The following is a 19,328-nucleotide window of genomic DNA, read 5'->3' on the forward strand; positions in this document are numbered from 1 at the left end:
CGTGATAAATTAGAGGTGGATGTCGAAATATGTTTAAAGATTTATATTTTAAATAGAATACTAATATATGCAAGATAAGAATATAGGGAAACAAATGCAAAACCCAAAAAAAGTAATATATGTGAAATCAAAATTATAGGAAAAATGTGCATTAAATAAAGTACAAAGGTGTCATGATTATACTGTAAAAAAGATAAGGATCAGCTTAATCAAATTTTAACCATATGAGGATAAGACTGTGCATGAAATGTTGATTATAGAGTAAGTAATTTATTGGAGAAAAATAGTTTTAAAGATTAAAATGAAAGATTATCATACTAAGAAGAGAATGTAGGCATTTTGTGTGTGTGAACACCTACACACATGTATGTATTAAATAATGTAAAGAGGTGTCATGATTATACTGTAAAAAAGATAAGGATGAAATTAATTAAAATTTAATCATGTGAGGATAAGACTATGTATTAAATGTTTCTTATAGAGTAAGTAATTCATTGGACAAAAATAACTTTAAAAGGTTAAAATGAAGTATTATCATACTAAGTAGAGAATGTAGGCATAGAAAAGATTATATATCTATAGTTAAAGATCATAGTAGATATATGTATGATATTTTAGACTTAAGGCATGGCAGTAATTCAAATATAAAAAATATCAAGTTAAAGATAATCTTGAAATGTTAAAAATATCATTACAAAACATCATAATATCATGTACTTTACAAATATACAATTAGCACATTGAATGTAACATCCAATAATAATATAATTTAAATAAGTAGTTTAATCGATCCAAGTTCATTTTTTTATGATGCTGTGGCTTTCTATGATAATGTGCCTTTTTAATGACTTAACTTATTTTTTAGAATAATAGAAAATGTGAATCATAAGGTTTGACATGAAAAGTAATAGAAAACTAAATCTATATTGATATTTTAAATAATCTATTTTTTACATCACTTGATTATAAGATTTTTTAAAGCCTTAACTACAAATCTTTCAAAAAAAACTTTAAATAGTGTTGGTTAATAGTGTTTCTTCCTTGGATTTTGGTTTAAATACACTGAGTCTTAATGTGCCCAATGTGGTGAAAGATAATGTAGGTAGCAACATATTGGGTTAATGTAGGTGTTCTATCAAGAACCCCTAAATTCAAAGGTACAACTTCCTTATTTCAAAGATTTGCATTTAATATTGTTTTTAGTAGATCAATAATTTCCAAGGGTATGCTCTTAACCAGAGAGCAGAAGATCTATGACCATATTTCCCAACATTTCAAATAATCTAGGTGGATTTCAGATGATGACTCACAACCTCCATAGCTATGAATGCATATGAGTCAATTTCAGGCTATTTTAATACCTAAAATGCAGTCTATCTATCTACTGAATGAAAGATAAAAAAATACAAGACTATATACTCATGTATACTGCATGAGAAGAGAGAATGTGATTAACTAAACAATACCCAGATTGCCCAAGTTACCAAAATTACACAACAATCATTTGCCTCCTACTTAGGACATAATATTAACCAAATCTCAAAATTCTCATACAACCATGAAAATACACATGACGCTAACTTGCATAGAATATAGGAAATGAGAAAATAATGTGAAGGATAGTGATGAGTCATATAACCATTGAAAAGAATGCAACAAAACCTAGTTTTTCCTCAATCCCATAATTTCCCTTAACAACATATTTCATTCCAAAGACCATGCAAGAGATAAGAATAAACTATCATGAATGACAGAATTAAAATGTAGATATAGAGTCTCACATAGTAGTCTCGAATACAAGGGTTTTTCCACATTAATTTCTTGATCCTATTTACTTCTCAAAAAGTTACATTTATAGCCCCTTTAGAACACATTAGTTATATTTTATGATTACAATATAGAGCATCTTTGAACAACATTATCCTAAAAATAGGATTGACTGGTGAGTCATCAATTACAATGCCTTAGTCTATGAGGAGAATTCCATGTATGGTTAAAATATTACAAAAGGCTAGAAGAAGAAGGGGTGACACTTATTACATCTTGCAGGGAGAACATAATTCTTTTTGATAGAGCATCAATTCTTCTTTGGAGTTATAGATTTAGCTATGTAGGTCTTCATTGCACAATTACATTCTTTAGCTTTGTAACACCTAGAATGAGGATATTGTTAGCTCTATTCAATAGACTAGAATCAAACCCCCTGTAATGAGATAGAAGAGTGAAGAATCCCAGATCTGATTTGTTCATGACAAGTGTCCACTTAAAATCTCATCTTGTTGTTTAAAAAGAACACTTGAAATTGCTCAATGATGAGGAAAATAAAATTCCTTGTAAAAGGTTTTAATGGAAAGATAACCCTACTAGGAACATTCCTACCAAATCTAGGGATGACCCACTTTAGGGTAAAAGCACAAACTTGTGTCACCTTTTATAAAGAAATGTGATATCAGAATGTGACAGTTCAACATTAATAACAAAAAAATGGTATCTATGTTTAAAATATGAAGATGATGTAAACTGAATTGGACGAATATTATGCCTATAATTTTTATAATTTTTTAAAGGAAGAATTCATTCATTTTATTTTATTTTGAATTCCCTTTTTTAACTGTACAAAATATAGGGTGTAGTACTTGTCAAACAAGTATATGTAAATCATCTTTTTTTTTCTAATTTGAAAATATCTTATAGATGACACGTATAGTTAGTGAACAAAAAAAGAATTAATTATTTTTGATGAATATTTTCTTTGTTATAAGTACTCAAATTTGACTTTATCAAAATCCAACATTTTTTTCCTCCCATCAAAACTTCCCTATCAAATATATACCTTCTTGAGAAAAAATTACATATTCATGAAGAGGATTCTCTCCTTTAGGGATGAATATTATTTTTTTGTTTTTTTGATATGATTTACTATTTCTTCCTTTTTTTGAGGGAGCATCTTTCAAAATGTTGAAATATTGACTTATAATATTTTGAGATTATAACATATTATAACTAATCAAAACACTTAAAATTTTATATAATGATTATATTGAATCCAAGGTCTATAAAAGGGCATTCTTAATTTTTGAAGAAACTTGAGTTTTGATAGAGAAATGAGATTTGACCAAAATAGGTTTTTGTATTATAAATGGTGACATAGATATGTGCTTTTACCCTTTACCATTAAGCTCAAAACTAAATTTGTACTACCAAACAAAGATACAGTTAAAAGTGGAGCATGTCGGATACATCTGAAAATCACTATCACCCACTGATACCTACATTTGATTTGATAAAAAAAAATGCAAAGTTCATCTCTTTCCCTTTTTGGTGATATACAATACTCATATGTTTGAATCAAAATCAGGCCCTTTCCAAGCTTAGTCAAACCCTAGCTGACTCTTCCTAACATATGGCCTTCTTTGATTCATCGTCGTATCCCTATCACCAGCTTTATTATATTACACTTGGATGCTTTTCCATGTCATTGCTACATGGTATCATCTTGTTGCTTCTCATCTCTAACAACTTTGGCTTGTAGTTGCACAAGATTTTGATACATGGGGCCTCTTGCATAATCACTTGGTAACAAAGCATAACTAAAACAGTGTTGAGATTTGACCATTTGATGTGTTGGAAATAAGATTGAAAAGCTCATTGATGAAGATCAAAGAGGGAGATTATTCCAAAGAAGGAAGATTGTTGTTTTCAATCATTGCTTTGTCATTGATCTCAAACCTGCTATTTGTAGGAATGACATTTGCTTATAAGATCCAAGTACTATCACTCAGTTGATTGATGAAGAGGATTTGATCAACAAGATGTAATAAGAGTACCTAAGGGAAAGGTTGAGTTATGATTTTGTAATGAAGTGCAAGGATCAATTAAGACAATGGTTAAATGACATATTGATAACATACCCAAAGATACAGACATTGGTCACTCTTAGAAACATTGAAGGAACAAGTTATAACAAGGTTGACTGCAAAGCTTAAACTAGGATCATTAGTGGGAGCCAAGAAAGTTAGTTGAAGCTGAGAAAATTCTCAATTGGAGCCGAGTAACAGGAAATTCTAGTATGTGCTGAGTGATCTTTAGGTTTCGAGTGAAGTTTAGGTATCGAGCATCAGAAAAACACAGTTGATGTCGAGTAACACAGTATGTGCCGAGCACCAGTATTTCAATAGTGTTGAGCTGCTACATTATTTTCAATAATGAAGATTCACCAAATCTAAGCTGACAAAGTAGTTACCTTGAATTTTGTGAACTAGTTGGAGGATAAGAATGATGAGCTAGTGGCACAGAACTCTATGTAAACCATTTTAAAGGAAATTCAAAAGGATTATTCAAGAAGTTTCTAGAGGAAACAACATATGGGTTGGATACAATGAATTCTACATAATCCATATAAATTGAAATTAAAGAATGGAAGAATCGAGCAGCAAATGAACTCCAAGACTTGTATTTAAGGAGCCATAGACCAAGAAGCAAATGTTGTTGATGCTGCTACTAAAATTCCAAATTGAAAAGCAGTTAGAAGGGTGTCAAGGAGAAGGCATCTAGAAGAAGGAAGAGCACAAAGGCTCTGCTTCTACAAGTGGTCAAGAAGACATGATTGCACTGGTACATTGAGCATGGAGTCTCAAGAAGACTAAGCTTCAAAGGAGAGCAAGTTGTCAAAGTTGTAGAGATTGAAGACCAGGCAATGGTATGAGCTGAGAAGTGATCTGAGAACTACAAGTTAAGTTGTATGTTGTAGTTAGGTCAAATATTTTCTAATACTCTCTATCAATTGTATTAGATATAAAAATTCTACATACTTAGGTTGGTTTAATAGCCATTTGTAAATCTTTTAACAGGGTGGCATTCCAAGTGAATGTTCTAAAGTCCTCTAACTAGGCCCACTTCTAACATGGTGGTTAAATTCTTGAACAAGGTCACATTTAATAGTGTGTTTTAAGCCTCTAATACGGTAGGCCTTTCATAGGGCATCACTTCAAAAGAATGACAATTGAGTAGCATGTTACTAGTGGTTTTTCCCAAATTGGGCTTCCACATTAATCATTGTATTATGTGTTGATTTCTTATGTGTTATGCTTGCATGTTGATTTACAATAACTTATTGATTAGAAAATTTAATGCTTGGATTAATGAATGGTTGAATGAGCTCACTATACTTAGTGAAAAAGTTTGAATAGGACATTTGGACCTTGAATAACTAATTCACACCCCCCCCCCTCTTAGTTATTCTAAAGCATTTCTAACAATTGGTATCAGAGCTATCTACTTTTAGTTTCAAGGTACTAGAAGTAGGAAGATCAATATGTCCAAGAGAGAAGTTCCCAAGCTCAACAAAGACAACTTTTATACATGACAGAGTCTAATGAAATTGCACCTTGGATCAATAGGTGACTATGCACAAACCTCAATTGGAATAGAAGATGTAAATCTAGTAGGACCTCTTACTATAGATGATTTCAACAAAAGGAAGGACCACAATCAAGCAATACTAGAGATTGCCTCTGCACTCGGTTATGCAAAATATGATGATGTCAAAGATTGTGACACTACATTCAAGATGTGGAAAGCCTTATTAGATATCTATGGAGGAGATTAGAATGTCCAAAGAGCAAAGAGAGAAAGCCTAAGAGGAAAATGTGATCACATGAAAATGAAGGAAGGTGAAAATGCTGCTCAATATCATGCAAGAATAAAAGAAGTGGTAAGTGCAATAAGAATTCTAGGTGGTCAATTGGAAGAAGAAACTATTATCAGCAAATCCTTAAGAACTCTACTCCCTATTTATGATATTAGAGTCTCAGCCATTCAAGAGCTAAGGTGTGTATAAGGAAACACACTAACCTTTGAAGGAATAGTAGGAAGACTTATTGCATTTGAATTGTTCAATTTTGATAACTATAGACCTGAGAACTTTGAATCTTCTTTCAAGGCAAAGATGACAGTAAAAGACACTAAGGAGGGGACATCAAGCAAAAAGAGAAGAAAGGGAAAACATGCATCTAATGATAGTAGCAGGGATGAGGATGATGTAAAATAGTTAGAAGCACTACTGGCTAGGAGATTTCATAGAGGCAAAGGTAAATTCAAAGGTAAGCTCCCTCTCATATGTTTTAATTGCAATGATGTAGGTCACATTGGAGTACACAAAAGAAGAACTAAAAAAAAGGAAACAAGTACAAGAATAAGAGAGAAGATGATAGAATAGATTGCAAGGACAAAGGCAAAAGATGCTACATTGTTGAAGAAGATTCTAATGAGAATGATGATGAAGTAGTCTATGTGGCCATGAAGGGTGAATTACATAAAGATGAAGATGAAGCAACAACATTGGTAACCTATGTGAACAAGATTGAAAAGTGGATCATAGATAGTGGATTCTCACATCATATGATAGGAGACAAAAGTAAGTTCATTAACTTTAGTCAGTATGATGGAAATAGTGTTAGATTTGGAAATGATGCTCTATGTCAAATCAAAGGAAAAGGTTCCATTAAACTTACAGAGAAAATTTCATGCGATAATGCATACTATGTTGAAGGATTGAATTACAACTTGTTGAGTGTATCTCAATTAGGCAATTAGGTTGCAAAGTTGAATTTGAAAACAAAACTGCCAAGATCTATGACACTGATGGAAATTTGATAGGAAAAGATGAACAAGCTAAGAGTTATCTATTTTACCTAGATATGGAAGATGCAAGTTGTCTTGTTTTAATATTTGATGATGTGTGGTTGTGGCATAAAAGGTTGTGTCATGTTAACTTTGAGAATTTGATTAGCATTAGCAAAAAGAACAAAGTCAAAGGATTACCAAAATTGAAGAAACTTGAAAACACAATGTGCAAACAATGTCAACTAAGGAAGATGACTAAGTCTAGTTTCAAAAGAGAAACATACACTTTCAAAGAAGTACTAGAGTTAGTCCATATAGACTTATGTGGTCCAATAGAAGTTCAAAGCTACCGAGGAGACAAATACATAATGTTATTTGTAGATGACTATTCTAGGATGATGACTACTATGTTTTTCAAGAAAAAATCTGATGCATTTCAAATGTTCAAGTGGTATTTGGCCAGAGTTGAGAAGAAAATAGGAAAGAATCTAAAGTGCCTAAGGTTAGACAAAGGAGGTGAGTTCACATCAAAAGAGTTTGAGATATTCTGCAGTGACAAAGACATCAAAAGAAAAATATCAACACCAAAAACTCCACCACAGAATGGTATTTCTAAAAGAAGGAATAGGTCAGTGATTGACTATGCTAGAACCTTGATGATCAAGAAAAATGTTGCACGAATATACTAGAGAGAAGTTGTAAGCACTACAGTCTACACACTGAGTAGATTTCAACTCAAGAAAGGTACAAATACAACATCTTTTGAAAAATGGTATGGTCGCTCACCCAATGTTAAACATTTAAAAGCATTTGGTTGTAAATGCTATATTCATAAAGATACTAGAAATTGCAAGTTTGATGCAAAGAGTGATGAAGGCATATTCCTTGGATACTCCACTAGAAGCAAAGCATAGAAGTGTTTGAACACTAACACTAACAAGATTGTGGAGAGTGCAAATGTAAATTTTGATGAGCATGCAAAAGTTTTGATTGATGAAACTAAGAAATTAGAGGATTATAGATCCTTTGCATACTTCTATGAAAGAATGATTGTTGAAAACAATATTGCCAATTAAGTTGAGAGTCAACAACAAACTTTAGTATCAGCCAAGTCACATCCAGTGAATGTCGAGCTACATTCAAAAGTAGAGCTATAGAATGTAAAAAATGCACATTTCGATTCTACAAATAGTACACATGAGAGAAATGATGAAGTACCAGATGAAGAAGAACAAAATGACTCTAAAACTAAAGGATCAGACATGGAAAGAAGGATAGAACCAAGGTTAGCCAAGTATTTAAGAAGACATCACCTTGCAGATCAAATCATTGGTAACAAGGGTGCCAAAAAAATGACAAGGAATAGACTGAGGAATGAATCATGTTTGCTGAGCAATTTTGAACCTCAAATAGTGAAAGATGCACAAGAAGATGATTATTGTTATAAATCCATGGAAGAGGAGATAGATCAGATTGAGAAGAATAAAACATGGACCCTAGTTACTAGACCAACTAATAAGAATGTAATTGGTACCAAATGGGTGTTTAGAAACAAACTTTATAAGAATGGTGAGATAACGAGAAATAAAGCCAGATTAGTTTGCAAAGGCTATGCACAAGATAAAGGATTGGATAATGGGGAAACGTTTGCCCCTATTGAAAGAATGGAAGGAGTAAGAACATTACTTGCATATATTGCATACAAAGGTTTCAAAGTGTACCAACTGGATGTTAAGTCTACTTTTTTGAATGGTGTACTGGAAGAGAAAGTCTACATAGAACAACTAGAGGGGTTTGTAGATGAAAAGAACAAGGATATGGTTTGCAAACTACACAAGGCACTTTATATATTGAAGCAAGCACCTAGAGCATGGTATGAGAGATTGCACAAATATCTTGTGAAAATAGAATTTGAGAGAATGTATGACAATAGCAATTTGTACATCAAAGCTGAAAAAGGTAAGGACATTTTGATATCAAAAATCTTTGTTGATGATATAATTTTTGGAGGAAAAGATGCTTTACGCAAAGATTTTGTTGATCAAAGGAAGCATGAATTTGAGATATCAGTGTTTGGAGAAATAAAATTCTTTGAGGATTACAAGTACATCAACTGAAACATGGAATATTTGTGACCCAATCAAAATGTTAGAGTAAATAATTAATTACTAATTATTTATTCTATTTACTTAAGCTTACTTAGGTAAATGCATTTCATTCAATAGTTGTAGCCTAGGATTTTGTTATAAGTTGTTGATAATACGGGAGTTTGTTCTCTTCTAAGTCATACTTATCCTCTCACCTTGTTCGAGGACTTTCCACCTCATGTGGATGTATGCTTAGTTGTCACACTTATCTCTTAGCATCTTCTAGCTTGTTCTACAAGCTTCTGGTGATCAAAAGTATGAGGGAGAAATGACAAGAAAATTCAGAAGATGATCAAATGAAGATAGAGAGAGAAGTTGATAGAAATAATCAAAAGTTGATTAGAATAATAAAAGATGAGCAATATAGAGGGAGAAAAATAAAGAAAGGATACAACAACTAAGAGGGAGAATTAGAAATGAAGCGATCAGAATAATAGAAGGAGATGTAAAAATTGATGGTAATACAATTTACTTTTTGGCATTTGACTTATTGTTCTAACCTAGTTAGCTTGTGGTTGAATAGTTTAGTTTGATGGTTGATCAGTTTGGTTTGCCATCAATGCCAAAGAAGAAGATTGTTAGAAATTTGATTGAAAAGCTCATTGATGAAGATCAAAGAGGAAGATTGTTGCAAGAAGGAAGATTGTTATTTTCAATCATTTTTTTGTCATTGATGTCAAACCTACTATTTGTAGGAATGACATTTTCTTATGAGATCTAGGCACTATCACTTAGTTGATTGATGAAGAGAATTTGATCAACAAGATGTAAGAAGAGTACCTAAGGGAAAGGTTGAGTTATGATGTTGTAATGAAGTACAAGGATTAATTAAGACAATGATTAAATGATGTATTGATAACATATCCAAAGATATAGAGGTTGGTCACATTTAGAAACATTGAAGGAGCAAGTTGTAACAAGGTTGATTGTAAAGCTTAAACTAAGATTATTAGTAGGTGTTGAGAAAGTTAGTTGAAGCTAAGAAAATTCTTAGTTGGAGCCAAGTAAAAAAAAATTCTAGTGTGTGCCGAGTGATCTTCAGGTGTTGAGTGAAGTTCAAGTACTGAGCATCAGAAAAAAATAGTTGATGTTGAGTAACATAGTATGTGCCAAGCACCAGTATTTGAATAGTGTTGAGCTACTGCATTATTTTAAATAATAAAGATTTTCCAAATCTAATTGGACAAAGTAGTTACATTGAATTTTGTAAACTAGTTATAGGGCAATGATTATGAGCTAGTGGCATAGAATTTTATGTAAACTATTTTTCAGTGAATTCAATAGGATTATTCAAGAAGCTTCTAGAGGAAACAACATATGGGTTAGATATAATGAATTTTACCTAATCCATATGAATTGAAATTAAAGAATGGAAGAATTGAGTGGGAAAATAACTCCAAGACTTTTATTTAAGTAGTCATAGATCAAGAAGAAAATGTTGTTAATGTTGCTGTTGAAATGCCAAATTGAAAAGTGGTCAGAAGGGTGTCAAGGAGAAGGCATCTAGAAGAAGGAAGAGCACAAAGGCTTTACTTCTACAAGTGGTCAAGAAGAGATGATTGTACTGGTACGTTGGGAATGGAGACTCCCAAAGACTAAGCTTGAAAGGAGGGCAAGCTATTAGAGTTGTAGAGATTGAAGGCTAGGCAATGGTATGAGCTGAGAAGTGATTTGAGATCTGCAAGTTAAGTTGTATGTTGTAGTCAGGTCAAAGATTTTATGATACTCTCTAGCAATTGTATTAGATATGAAAATTCTATGGAATTAGGTTGGTTTAATAGCCATTTTTAAATCCTTTAACAGGGTAGCATTCCAAGTGAATGTTCTAAAGTCCCATAACTAGGCCCACTTCTAACAGGATGGTTAAATCATCTAATAAGCTCACCTTTAATAGTGTGTTTTAATCCTTCAATAGGGTAGGCCTTTCATATCGCATCACTTTGGAAGAGTGAAAATTGAGTAGCATGTTACTAGTGGTTTTTCCCAAATTGGGTTTCCATATAAATCACTATGTTATGCGTTGATTTCTTATGTGTTATACTTGCATGTTGATTTATAGTAACTTGCTGATTAGAAAAGTTGATGCTTGGATGAGTGAATGGTTGAATGGGCTCACTATACTTAGTGAAAAATTTTGAACAGGACATTTGGACCTTGAATAACTAATTCACTCCCCCTCTCAGTTATTCTAAAGCATTTCTAACAATGATGTTATACTTAATTGTCCATGGACACACACCTTTACACTTCCTCTTTGGGTGTAACATAGTAACCACCCTTAAATTACACTTATGTTCATATGTTTTTTTTTTTAGGTGTAAGTTTGGGAGACATAAAACCTTGTCATAAAATCCTTTACAAACTTATGTTCACTGCCTTGGTCATATCTTAGGATAAATTTTCAAGTAATTTTTTATCATTTTAATCTTTGGCTTGAAATAGATTTGAATGTGGAAAAGTGTCATTATTCTTGAGAATTTCTCCAAATCTTATTTTCTTTAACATTTAGGCCCAAAATATGACTAGGGCCATTTGATCTTTGTTGATCGAATGATAACACTGTCAATGCCATAATACATGCTACGTCAAGTATGCTACATGCCCTCTATTAAGAGAATATGTGAATGCAAGTCAACTTTTTCCAAGATCAACCCAAAGTTCATTTGGATTCATTGATCTAAGTTGATTGAATGATGGCCAGCTTCATGCTCTATCTTGTAGGTTGTTTTTTAAACTACCCTAATCATATGCTTAACTACTAGGCATAACTTTATAAATTTCTCTTTGATAGCTTAGTTAACTCCTCTAAACTCACAACTACCTTGGGTTTTCCACCAAGCATTAACATTAACTTCTCCAAGTCTTAACTACATTTCACAGTCATGCTTGTTTGTATTAACCTTTTGTAATAAGCCATGAGGACTTCAAAAACAGTTGGCAATTAACTATGTCACATTATCATGCTAAGAAAAGACTAAAGTGTGAAACCTATAGCACATTCATTTGAAATGAGAGGATTAAGACATGAAAAAATATGTATATAGACATAAAATTAGGGTTTTTCTAGGAAGATATCTACAACATAAAAATGCAAACCATAATACATCGGTTTAACCTAGATTTTCACAATGGATTCTTCAATATTTTTAGCACTCGTGAAAATATAGGCCATCACTTAACACCAACCAAGACTTAGTTCAAATTACATTGAGTGTTGATTGTAAGGTTGTTGGATCAAAGAGCTTCCTTGCAACTAGGGGTGTTACCTTACTCTAGGTAGAAAATGGAAAAGTAGTTTCTTTAGTAACTGAAAGGGTTAGAGTATAGCTTTCTGAGATGACAAGCTTAAAAAGGGATGGACTAAATTTTTTGTAATAGTTGGCTCTGACTGGAGACATATACATACAAATTCTTAAGTAGGGACCTAACATCTCTAGTTTCACATAGTCAAAATAGAAAACTATAGGGAAAATAACTAAACTAAACCCTAAACAGAAAGGAAAGTAAACTAAGGAAGCAAGAGACTAAACTAGGGTACATAATAGAAATGAAAGCCGCCTACACTAACTCTAACCTTAGAGGTTACCTACTTTAATTGTGTAACTAATACATCTTTAGGTCCTGGACATTGTAGGAAAATGGTAAAACCTCGCCAGTGGGATAAGCCAATATGAAAGAGTTATTCTGATTTACTTGTATAATTTTGAAGGGACCCTTCCAAAGAGAATAAAATTTGTGATGCATAACTTTGCGTTCATGTCTCTTATGGCACAACAAGATTAGATCATCTTTTATGAACCTTCTTAGCCTCACTTTTTTGTCAAAGAAGCTCTTTGTTGGGTGATCATTTTACACGAGGTCAATGAGAGGAATCCATTGCACAATTCCTCTCTTTAAAAGCTAATCTTTTGGGGATCAACTCCAAGGTTTAGTATTTTTCTTGTGACATACCAAAATCTATTCAGTTGAAGATAAATGTGATTGTTCATGAGGAGGCCTTTGCTAGTTCTAATTTAAACTTGAAATGAGGTAAATCTATTTTTTGTCTCAAAATAACACACAAAAGAACAATATTTTTTATATTTTCTGGTTTTTTTGATGAATGCAATTCTAATAGTGCAACTAAAATGAGTTCCTATTCTAACAAGGGGTTAGCAAAGAAAATAATGAAACTAAAAGAAAACAACATGAAATTGATATAACTTGAAATGAAATCCTAAATGAATATAAGCTACAGAAAAAACACATTGTGAGTTAAAATTTTGAAGAAATTAGTAGGAAACTAATGAAAACAAGAGCAACACTTCCTAGAATCCATTGATGCAATTGTCGGTGAGAAACTTTAACAATCATATGATATTTCACCTTTCATAAAATAACAAGGCCATGAAAAGTGTGCTTATGTGAAATAAAAAGTTATCCAGGCACAATTTCATGATCTCTCCTCAAGCTAGATATGTCAGCAGAATTCATAAATTTGTAGCAAACACCAAGACTAAAAGATTTCACAACTAGAAACAACACAATAAATCTTTGGCTCAATCACAATCTCATGAACAAAATTCACAAAAATATGACACATTTTTACAAGAATAACTACACTCCAAATGCAAGAACCAAAAGCATAATTTTATTGCATAATAATGGCAGCCATTGTTACATATTATAATGAGTTATTTATAAGAAATCATCTCCTCAATTTGTGTTGAGAGTGAGAGATATCTTTATGTAATAAAATTCTTTTAGAACATTAAAACAAACTAAATATATACAAAAAAAACCATTAATCCGGTGCTTAGAGGGACTGGATGCATGAGCCCTTTACATATCAAAAATAAAGAAAGCATGAAAGAGAAAGTAGGAGGAAGCCATCAGTTGAAGTGGAAATGCATGGAGGTGCCAAAAATAGAAGTTGGTCTTTCACTAGGCATGTGTCAGAGTTAAATTGCCATTAGAATGCACTCCCAATGCATGGAAGGTGATATTTTTGGAAATGGTAGTTAATTGTTGGCACACTTCTAAATTATGGACTTGTGGACCTACATACTTATGCACTTGCAGACCTATATGAAAATATGGAGCTGCATGAAAATGTGGAGCTGTGAACTTGTAGACCTCGATAGAGTCAAAATCTCAAGATTTTACTAAGTGTCAAAATTGAAATTCTGGCATCTAGGTTTTCTTCTTCATCATCCCAAAGCTATGTTAAGATGTTTTCCCTTGAATTTATCCATCATCTTAGCAACTTAGTTGCATCTAGAAGATCTAAACCCGTATATTTATCTTTCACCTTTTGTCTATAGTTGTCCACCTCAATTTGAGTATCTGCAAAATCTCCAAGTTTGTTGTCCAACTCCAACAGTGCTTCTTTTGTTCTAAAGGCTTGTCTGATATCTTCATCACTAGATGCTTCCTCTAAAGTCTTCTTGAAATTCTCTACTACTACCTCAACTAGCAATAGCTTCTCTCATTCGTCATCTTCAAAAATGTCCAAACATGCATCACTGTACAACTTTTTTGCTTCCAAAATTTTCCTTTGGGCTTGGTCCTTGAGCTGATGGATCTCCTCATGTAATGTTTCTATCACTTTATTTCCATCTACTATATTCTCTATCTAAGCATCTATCATGTCTAACTCTTCTCCAATATATACATCAATCATAATGTGGTACCTTTAGCCCTTTATGGCTTGTAGAGTTTTCTTATCCTTGCTCCATGCTCATACCTCATCCATGATACTCAAGTCCTACCTAAAATTGCCACGATCTTATTCATGTTCTACTACATAGCATGCAGTAATGTCAAATTCTCTATGATTGTGGTAACACCTCTATTCTCAAGGATTTCTCACCATTCTTGACAAGCTCTCAAAAATGGATTGAGCCATACACCTTCCCCTTCTCTAAGATTGAGATTTAGAGTCTCCTTAGGGTGCTCAAGATCAAGAGGACAAAAAACTTCAGCTATATATCCCTTTATGATCTCAACTTTCCTTTGAAGCATTCAGAGTTCAATCTCATCTTGCTTCATGTGCCTGAGAACCTCTTCGACTCCCATAGTCATCATCTATTGGGCTAAATCCCATGTAAGCTTTCTCTACATAACATCCTTCACTTAATAATCCTCAAGACTAATAACTTTTGCATTTGTACCTTCAATAGGGAGAGTCACTTGTGGAAATAAATCCTAGTTCCATTTAGTAGTGACAAATGAAAATGGCATTGCATCATGTAATGGAGACTTAAGTTTTTACAAAATCTCTACAATATCAAAAATATCATCCTCTGAAGCACGGAATTGAAGCTTAGCACTCCTCATTGTCTCCTTTTGGAACAATCTTGGAATGTGTTTCTCTACAACCTTGGCTCTTGATGGTGAAGGGGTGTATTCAACTACATTCTTCCCTTTATCACTCTTACTTGGAGTTGTCTCTTGTTGTGAGGATTCTCCTTTTGTAACTTTAGTCTCCGTAGATCCTATAGCTTGCTCCTTAGCATCTTGGGAAGGGTTTTGTGCATATTCTACCATTTTTCCCTCTTTTGACACTTCATTAGTAGCCCTTGGCTCTAGTTGCTCCTATGATGATGGTTCCTTTTGAACCTATTCCTCTTCTGAACTCAGAGGTGGGGGAGTTACTAAACCCTTATCTACCACCATAACCTATGGTAGAGATGGAGGAGTAAGATCAAGACCCTGTGTATCTGGCCACATCTGTATCCATTCTTCCTATTGGAGTATACCTATAGGGGTATCTCTAATCTTATCTCCAACTAACTTTGTACCCATGGACATGAAATCAAAATCCATCATAGAGAAAAAATCCTCACCTCACTCCCTTTCCTCATCCACCCAATGCTACACTTCATCTTCAAAAGAAGAGAGTTCTATAGGTTTTGTTTGGGTGGGTGGTGGGGTACTTGTGGTACTCTTTCTTCTTTCCAACTCTACAGCTTTTGCTAGCCAAGTTCTTCCTTGTAGGGGCACTTGTTCCTCCTCCTCATCTAATTTTGTTTCTTCCTTCATAATGGTTTCACGAAAAGATGGATTAGGCACTAATCTTCTACTAATCCTTTGCCTTTTCTTCATCTTAATTTTGATCCTCTTATGTCTCTTTGGGACAGAAGGAGAAATAGGCTCTCCTTGTACAGGAAGAATGAAGGTCTTTGGAATTTCTCCTTCTTCTGGTTGGCTTGGCATAATAGGAGGCAACTAAGGTTCATCTTGGATTTGAGTAACTCCAATATCTTGGGACTCTTGTGGGCTCTAGTCCTACTATTGAGGAGACACAAGTTCTACAACACGTTCTATCTGAATCCTCTGAGGAGAGGCTCTCTTCCTCTCTCCCTTACTCTCTAGAGGGTGATAGTATTCAATTGGAAAATCAAACTCGTAAATTGTCTCTAGCCTGATAGGATATTGGAGTGCAAAGGTAGGAATTGATGCATTCCTTCCTTTACCCTTTTTTGGGTGAGCATGTGCATGGAAGGTCACTATATCTAGAATTAGGTCAAGTGGAAAAGGTTTTTTGATCCAATTCTTTGTCATTCTGATGGCATGCCTTGCTCTATGATTAATGTCATCTCCTTCCTTTCTATCAACTTCTACATTCAGAATGGGTCTTTCACCACCCTGATCTGCATTGAACAGAGGATCTAGTAATTCCTTAGAGTCTAGTAGCCTTATCTCATCAGAGATGGTCAAATGGAGAGCCTTTTCTACTAGATACAAAGTCATCCTACAATAGTCTTTAATGCAAACATCATAGTCATTAGTGGTTTTCATCCAATGATCTTCAATAGCATCCTCATGATAGAAGTCCTTTCTTGCAAGATTCTCTACTGTTCCTTTATTATCAAAATATGGCCAAGGAGAGTTGTATTCTTCAAGGGGATAGTTCTCCCATTCCCACTCGAAGGTTGAAATATCCTATTTCCTCTTCACCTGATATGCTCCTATGACCAATGACCATATCCATCAAGGTCTCTATTGTCTCTTGATCCTCTCATAGGTTGACTTAATTTGTTGGGAAATATCCAATAGGTCCAGCTTGTCACTTCGATATCATGGGAGCTTCTTAGGATTGATGGATGCACCACCTACCTGAATATACATGAATGTCTTGAACTGGATGAAGTAGGCTCCGAGAGTTGTGATCTATGCTTTGGCTTCATCGGATAACCTATTCCCATAATCTCCCTTAATGAATCAAATGATCATAAAGATAAACACATGATTCATGTTGAAATCTTCTTCTTCACCAATTGAGGGTAGACTATGTATGGCTAGGCATTGGGGTCCTACATACTACCTTTCCTGTACAACCTGGGATAGTTCACTGCCCTTGCTACAAGAAGGTACACCATATAAGAAGTCATATAAAACTTCTTCTTGTCCTTTACCATCCTTAGCTACTCACACAAGTTTTCACTTAGTGTGGTGGCCCAATCTAGTGGTGTCTTTGCATGCCTAATGGTTTCAATGAAGTTGACCATGAATGGAGTGAGATGACCTACTGCAAGTAAGCCCATGTCTCTACTCAGGAGAATGATAGAGTATCTTATGGCATCCTTCATGTATCCTTGAGTCATATCTACTTTTTTGATTGTCTTTCACTAAGGTGGCTTCTCAATGAGGTAAGGGGAATGTATGATATCAATGGCCTCTTGGTGATGCTCCCTATACCATCTTTCAACTACTTCATAGGAGAGTCAGATGAACTGATTAGATCTAGGAAGATGGAAGGCCCTCTAAATGTTATCAAATCTCAAATCCAATACCACTTCTCTAGTGACACTCTTAACTACCCTTTCATTAGGAACAAAATGTTGAGCTAAGGTTTTCATTAATTTAGCTGACTGTACAGTCCTAGGATGTGATGCTACGTTCACTAATCCAAAATGGATTAGTGTGGACATCATGGTTGACCTTTTTGTTAGATTGTTGCCAATGCTCAAGAAATTTTCCAAGTCTGTGTCTCTGAGGTTAGTATCTTTAATCTTAGCATAATCATTTTGGAGCCTTGACTTTGGGGGTATGCATTAGAACTTGAAAACTATGGGTTTGAGTGCTGCTCCATATGTAGATTCTATCTGATCATGTTGCCTACACATTAAGAGAAAAGAGTTTAATAGTGACAAAGATAGCATACAAGAAAAAACATAAGTAAAAAAAAGTCCCCCTTGGGGATTTACTTATGTTATATTTGAACTTTTTAAATTTTTTTAAAAGCCTTTATATTTTTTTATTTAAAAAAACACTTTTTAGAAAACAAAGGAAAACATGTGCGCATGTGAGCTAAGGTGCACAACAATGCCAAGCATGCAACACCCATGGTGTACGCAGCTAGCACATGGTGTGGCTAGCATGTGGCATGGCTAGCGCATGACACCAATGCATGGTACGACCAATGCATAGTGCTAGTGTGTGGTATAGCTAGTACATAGCATCAATGCATGCAACTAGTGCACGGTGCGACTAGCATGCAGTGCTAGCATGTGGCATGACCATGGAAGGAAAGGAGGGGGGAGCTCACCTTGCTCCCTCTCTTGTGGAAACTTGAAAACAATGGGGGAAAAGGAAAGGGAGAGGGTTTTTATAACCCTTCTCGCCCCCTGTACACCAAGCAAGACACCCTCTGTGTCGAGGCACACATGTATGGGTGAGCGGGGATTTTTTTTTTTTTTTTGAAATTTGTATTTCAATTTTTCATTTGCTAATGTTTTTGTGGTTTTATGTTTTCCAAATTTTTGAGGGTTTTTTCAATTTCTAATTTTTTCTGATTTTTCAAATTTTTGACTCTAAAATTCTAACTTTTTAATCAAATTTTCTTCTTTCAACTCTCGCACTGTGAGTCTGAGAGTCAAAAAATGTAGGGAGTCCACATTCCTAGCAAGGAATGGGGCATGTATTGTGTATACGACAATACTCTTCATGCATTTTTTTTGCTCTATGATGTGGTCAACCAAATTTTCAAACTCCTCCTCTAGCTTGGTTAGGTACATTATTTTCTTTTCCAATACACTCCAAAATACAAGATCTTGAATTATCTACTTCAACTTACAAACTCATAGCTCCAACGAAAGGGGAAGACTATCCTCAACTCCATATACTAGCTTAGATGGGGAAATATCAATGGCCTTCTTAGGTGTTACCCTATCTCCCCAAAGAGCTTCATGTAGCTTATTGTGTTGATTCTTCTCATTGTTAGAGATAAGTTTTGTCATGATGTTGATCAAATTTTTGTTGCTTGATTCTGCTTGATCATTTCCTTGAGGGAAATAGTCTGAAGAATGACTCAGATGGATATTATTATCATAGAAGAATTCAAAAATTTCCACTAATGAAAAATAGATATCATTGTCCACAACCTCCCTTAGTGGGACACCAAATCTCACAATGATATTTTCTTTAATAAATTCATAGACAATTTCTAAGGTGGTTTTCTTAGTATGGTTTTCTTCCACCCACTTAGGAAAGTAGTCTATAGCACTAATGACATATGGACATCCAATAGAAGAGGATGGATTAATTGGGTCAATAACATAAATTCCCCATTGC

This window comes from Cupressus sempervirens, chromosome 10 (genome assembly GCF_028749045.1).
Source record: "Cupressus sempervirens isolate cs-2001-9-10 chromosome 10, ASM2874904v1, whole genome shotgun sequence".
Lineage (NCBI taxonomy): Eukaryota > Viridiplantae > Streptophyta > Pinopsida > Cupressales > Cupressaceae > Cupressus > Cupressus sempervirens.